We start from the raw sequence: 6,000 nt of genomic DNA on the forward strand, positions 1-6,000 counted from the left end.
TATTTTCAACACACAAAAAATGATTTAAATGAATAAATGGAAAATGAATAAAAAATAAATTAACCAGTAATAAACAAAATAATTATAATGATCATAAGGCAGATACAGACGACTGAAAAAAACACAGGAAACTAATTATTTTAATAAAGTTTTAAAAGTCTGTATTCACAGTTCTTTAACCTTTAACTTTCTGAACATAAATAAAATATTGAACATGAACTGTCCAAAACACGGCTTCTCTTGCGGGAGGAGGCAGTGGAGACTGAGTAGGGCTTGAAGATGCTCATCAGTAAGTCTGGACCTGTACTTGGACTTATTGAAGTTCAAGGTGGAGAAGAGCTTCTGACATAAGTATGTGCTCCCAAAAAGACACATGGTCCGCTTGAACATTCGGGAAAGTTCAGGGAAGCTGGGGGTTAACTCTCTCAAACATTGCCCAAGCTTGTCTGCTTCTCCATTCACATCCCTGAACTTGGCTTTGAGTCCAGAGTGGCACTGTAGGTCACAGAGCCCCATTTGGAACACAGGAGGGGCACCTTGCACATCAAAAGAGAATGGGTGGGCAAAAATTTGAAATGTGGCTTTGTGCGTCTTGAAGTCTGCAAATCTGTGATTAAATTCCCTCTGTAGCTCCAAAATGGTGGTTTGTTCAGCTCCATGCAAAAGTTTCATTCATATAAATCATGCGAGCCGCATTAACAATCTTTCATGTCAAGGTGGGCCGCAAAATATTCTTTCGTGGGCGAGTTTGAGACCCTTGATTTAAAGCATCTGTAATGATATCCTGATAATACACATTTTCAAATTAGCAGAAATATAATTTATGCCGACTTTTGTGGATGATCTCGCCTCTAAACCTGGAGTTGATTTGACAACAAAGCTAAAAACTAGTTATCACCATGATTGTAGCCAAGCCCATCGCACTACTTCACAGGGACAGTCTTAATGTTACTTTGGGGCAAATGTATGAATTCTTAATTATCTTGGAAATATTTAGCTGGGAGTGAGGCTGTCCAGAATGTTTCATCCATTGACTAACACTCCAGTTGTGTTTTTGGCTTTGGGAATGTAAAGAATTGGACATAATCTACATAATTCACATAATCCATCGGCACATCACTTTACAATTTAGTTTTTGTGGAGGGCCACAGGTAGGTTTTAAGGCAAGATGTTACAACAGAACTCTGTAGACATGAGTTTGGTGCATCTGACCATTTGGAGGTCATAGTTTTGTGAATGGACAATACCCTATAGACCGCCATGCATGCTTTTAGTTCTTAGTTATCTCAAAACCCACCTATTTAAAATTGAATTTTCTGTGTAGCTCTCTCTCTTGTTTCTATTTATAATTGTATTTTATTTATTGCATTCTATCTGTGATTGTATTTTATTTATTATAGTACCTATGCTTGTCTGTGACTGTAAAGCAGGGGTCGGGAACCTTTTTGACTAAGAGAGCCATAAAAGTAAAATATTTAGAAATGTTCTTCAGCGAGAGCCACGCGCGTGCGGACACACACGGGCGGCGTGCGCACACACACACACACGGGCGGCGTGCGCACACACACACACACACGGGCGCGCGCACACACACGCACACACACGGGCGCGCGCGCGCAAACACGCGCGGTCACTTTTCAACAAAATATCAGAATGGATTATTTAAACTAACTTTGTGATAGTACTCACCGTTAACATGGATGTTTTTTCCAATCGTGATGAGTAAAAATCCAGGCAAACGATCGGAATGAAATTCAACTTGCCGGTCCGGAGGCGGAGTTACTGCAAGCTAGCCTGCGCACGGCCATAAGCGTCCACACTTGCTATCTGCAATCTACTTCTCGCAGCAGTATGTTGATGCTAACGTTAACACGGGGCTTGTTAAAATGTCACTGACATTCGATTGTTGCATCGATGGTGTTGTTTCATTGCAAATTCGAATCCGAACATTTTCTCTCCTCAAAGGCTAATGAATCCTTTGGTGAATTCAAGCTGAAGTGCACTCGTGGGGCTCATTTAAAGGGGCGTTTACCTGTTTCGACTGACGGCCAGTGTCATCCAATCAAAATTGCGCTTTCCGCCAACTGCAGCCCCAACGGGAAATCAACGGCGAAAAAAACGAGAATATGTATATAGTTTTATCGGCGAGCCATATGCAATCATCAAAAGAGCCATATATGGCTCGCGAGCCATAGGTTCCCGACCCCTGCTGTAAAGTGTCCTTAAGAGCTTTGAAAGGCGCTTAAAATGTAATGTATTATTATTATTAATTATTATTATTATTAGTAGTAGTAGTAGTAGTAGTAGTAGTAGTAGTAGTAGTTGCTCCATGCTTTTAATGCTATTGTACTCTATTCATGAAGAGCTTGATTGGCACACTTTGCACAATACTTTGTGGCTGCCATGATTTCTTTTCTGAAACAGATTCAAATGGCTCTTCAGCTGTCCCAATTCACTTGCCAAACAGGGCTAGGTACTTTCTAAAAGTGTTATCTGCAAACATGTTAATGGACTCCTAATGTCCGAACACTGCGCTCAATCATCACAAACATTTAGGTCGACATGTCAACTGATGCTCATTACAACCTTTGACAATAGAGCGGTTGTCCCAATGTTTCTGATTTTATGGACAAGAGACCTTTTACTTTTCAGAGGAGCTCACTACAAAAGCTGATGCTGCATAATGAGGAAAACCTTTCATCCCTAAAATCTAGTGTGGGCAAAAGTAGAAATGTCTGCAGACATTCTGCCGATTAGTGATTTATATACTAGATACTGCTTGTCCTAATTTTAATTATTCCTGTTGAGTCTATTCCAGTAGATTTTGGGCAGTAAGGCACACAACCCAAGACACGTGTTTTGGAGATTTGGGAGGAAGTCAAAGCACCAGGACAAAACCCATGCACGCAGTGAAATGTCAACTCCATACAAAGATGTATCAATGGAGATCTGAACCCAGATTTCCTGACTGTGAGTCAGACATATTGTCCACTATTTTGGCATGCTTCTATGTAAAACATCAAAGCAAGTCTTTTAGGACATACAGAGATTGACAAACATGTAGAACATTCCACACGAACATTCACACGTATTTAATCTGCAATCAACATCACATGAAATACCCAAGGAAAACCCGCACAACCTTGACAAAGAATGTGCAGAATGCAAAGGGGAAGGCTGCAACAGAGATTTGAACACTGAACAGTAAAACTTTGAAGCAGACATGTTGACCACTTTACACTGTGCTATTCTGAACAATAATTTAATTTTCGACACGTCACTGATGGATTGGAGGGTGGCTGAGGTGACATTCAAATGCTTTATCTATTCTGTTGTTGCGCATTGCCCAATGTTAACTATGCTGCTAATGCCGGATCAGCCTGGACATTTTTGATAGCAAACATATGCAGTGTGTTAGCTGACAGAGGCCCACAACCTACAGTGGCTTACTACAAGTCTGTGTGGGGCCGCATCATCCTCTGCACTATCATGAGTTGTTGTTGTTGTTTTTTTTTGCAGGATTGGGAAGTGATGTTTAAACTTTGATTCTGCTTCTGCAGTATGGCTGAATCCTGTGTGTCTTTGTGACATTTTCAGTGGCTCAAAGTATCATAATGCTGACCTTTTAACCATGTGAAACAGATTATCATTGGGCATTTGCGGCGGAGAGGTGGGAGCCAGGCGATCACTTGGAATGGTGACAAGTATCAATTGTGTATTACAGGACACTAGGCTCCCTCTGCCGGGGCATCAGGGGCACTACAGAGAAGAAGTGCACGTTGGTGTTCATTCCATCCATCCATCCATCCGTTTGTTTGTTCATTGATTTTTATTTTGCATTACTTTATCACAAATGCAGGTGACAACTAAATTCATAAGATATTGATCTATTTAGTTTTACTGTATGTATTGCATTAAGTACGTTGAATACCAGTTTCTCCCGTGTTCTAAATCAGTACTGTTGTTCACTTAGAAAATGCAAGTTCAGTAAACTTTGGGCAGATATCCAGGCATGGCATTAAGGGCTGTTCACATGACAAATTGTTTAAAGGCAGGGGGGGAAAGCCAGCGTGTAGCTGCCGCTGCTCTCCCGCAGAAAAAATATCCTGTGACTGTAAAGTATCCTTGAGAGTTTTGAAAGGCGCTTATAAATGAAATGTATTATTATTATTATTATTATTATTATTATTATTATTAAAAAGTTTCATATTAAAAATAAATCAATCAATAAATACACAATTGAACAGATGAACTTATCAGCAATTTGAAAGAGGATGGGGTGGAGTGGGGCGGGGGGTGAAAAAATGTACTCTCGTGTAAAAATAGGGCTTATCGTTGATATTTGGCGATGAAGGGAGAAAATGCTCATTGTTTTTGTGTCCCTCTCTCCCTCTATGGTGCAATGACAACAGTGAGAGCCATATGGCAGATGACAAACCAACAATAGATTCCATGTCCCCACTGCAGCACATCACTTGATCTTACTTTGTAAGTCTGCATCCTATGAAAATACTACATACGACGACACCAACAACAAAAAAATACAAAAATAAGTCGAATTCGTGTACAGAGTTTTGTGAAGTATTTACTGCAAATGTACAGTGTGATGCTTTGTGGCGTCAAAGCCAATTCACTCCTTCACCCCAGCGGTAGGACAGGGGTATAACGCAGAATGTTGACCTGCAACTTCTACAATTTCCAGTACAGGGGTCACAAAAGATATATGTATTTCAAACCTTAACTAAAAACTACAAGTTTTCCATTTCAGTGTTAGCCAAACAGAATCAGCATGTCTGTAAAAATAAATGTAAATGTCTCCACTGCAAGACTAATAACAGTAAATCCTATTCATATCTGTGTCAAGCTTGACACAGCTTTTGAATGTGCCTCACATTGTTTCCATAGAGCCTGACCTGGGATGAAAAATTACTTCATGTCTTGCAAATTCACCAGAGCTCAAAATAATAATGGGATATGCTGGAAGAGCACATTTACATTTACATCATGGAGGTACATCTCTCAAATATGCATCAAGTTTGTGAAGCAATCACGTCAATAGAACCTAAATTAATACATTGTATTGCCTCCATTACCATGTGGAATTTGATGGGCACCGTGCTTAAACTAATTGATTGTCAAATGTATAATGAGAATTAAAGTACAAATGCCATGTTTGTTTTTAACAAAGATGGGATAACATGACAGATCCTGCAAGTGACCACACAGTAATAATTCAAATAATGAGAAATGAAAGAAAAGGAAACGGAGCAGGAAGTGTTGGGGAGGAGGCCAGAGGCCGGAGCCTGTCACCACAAACATTTGAGACTCTGTCCCCCGAGTGCCATTCCCTTCCTCTCACTCCTCCCTCTTCTCATTCCTCATCTCTTTTCCCGTACCGTCTCTTTTCCTCTGTGTATTTTTTTTCAACGGATTCCTTACAAATGGCTTCCGCTGGTTTTCCCTTTGCACAAATTATTTCATCCCCGCTTCAACCCCCCCCCCCCCCCCCCCCCCCCCACTGTAATATTGTATTTAATGGCACATTTCCTATATGGCACAAAAAGACATATTGCTCTGACGATGTTGGTCATCAATGATAATGTTAATGTAACTGTGAGAAATAGAATACTGCCAGAAACTTGGAGAAACACCTGTCAATATCCATACAACTATTTTCCGAACCGCTTATCCTCATTTGGAACGGGGGAGTGCGAGATCCGATCCCAACAGTCTTAAAGGACAACCGACGTCTCCGGACAAGTTGTGTTGATAATGTTTTAAATCGCTTCAAATGACTTCTACTGAGCGTATTTTACAAAGATTCCACAGCATATAGCTATATTTTACGTTTTAAGACTCGCGCTGAATATTCCGGAAGTCTTGTTTTTGAGTTAGTGAACAGTCCTCACGTCACGTCACTGACGGAACGCCCCTGACCAAGAAAGGACACACAATGCATTTTGCGGTACTTTGTTTGGTCTGAAAACGTCGTGTTGATCC

Source organism: Hippocampus bargibanti, linkage group LG04 (assembly GCF_051943395.1).
Source record: "Hippocampus bargibanti isolate YZ-2025 linkage group LG04, ASM5194339v1, whole genome shotgun sequence".
Classification (NCBI taxonomy): Eukaryota; Metazoa; Chordata; class Actinopteri; order Syngnathiformes; family Syngnathidae; genus Hippocampus; species Hippocampus bargibanti.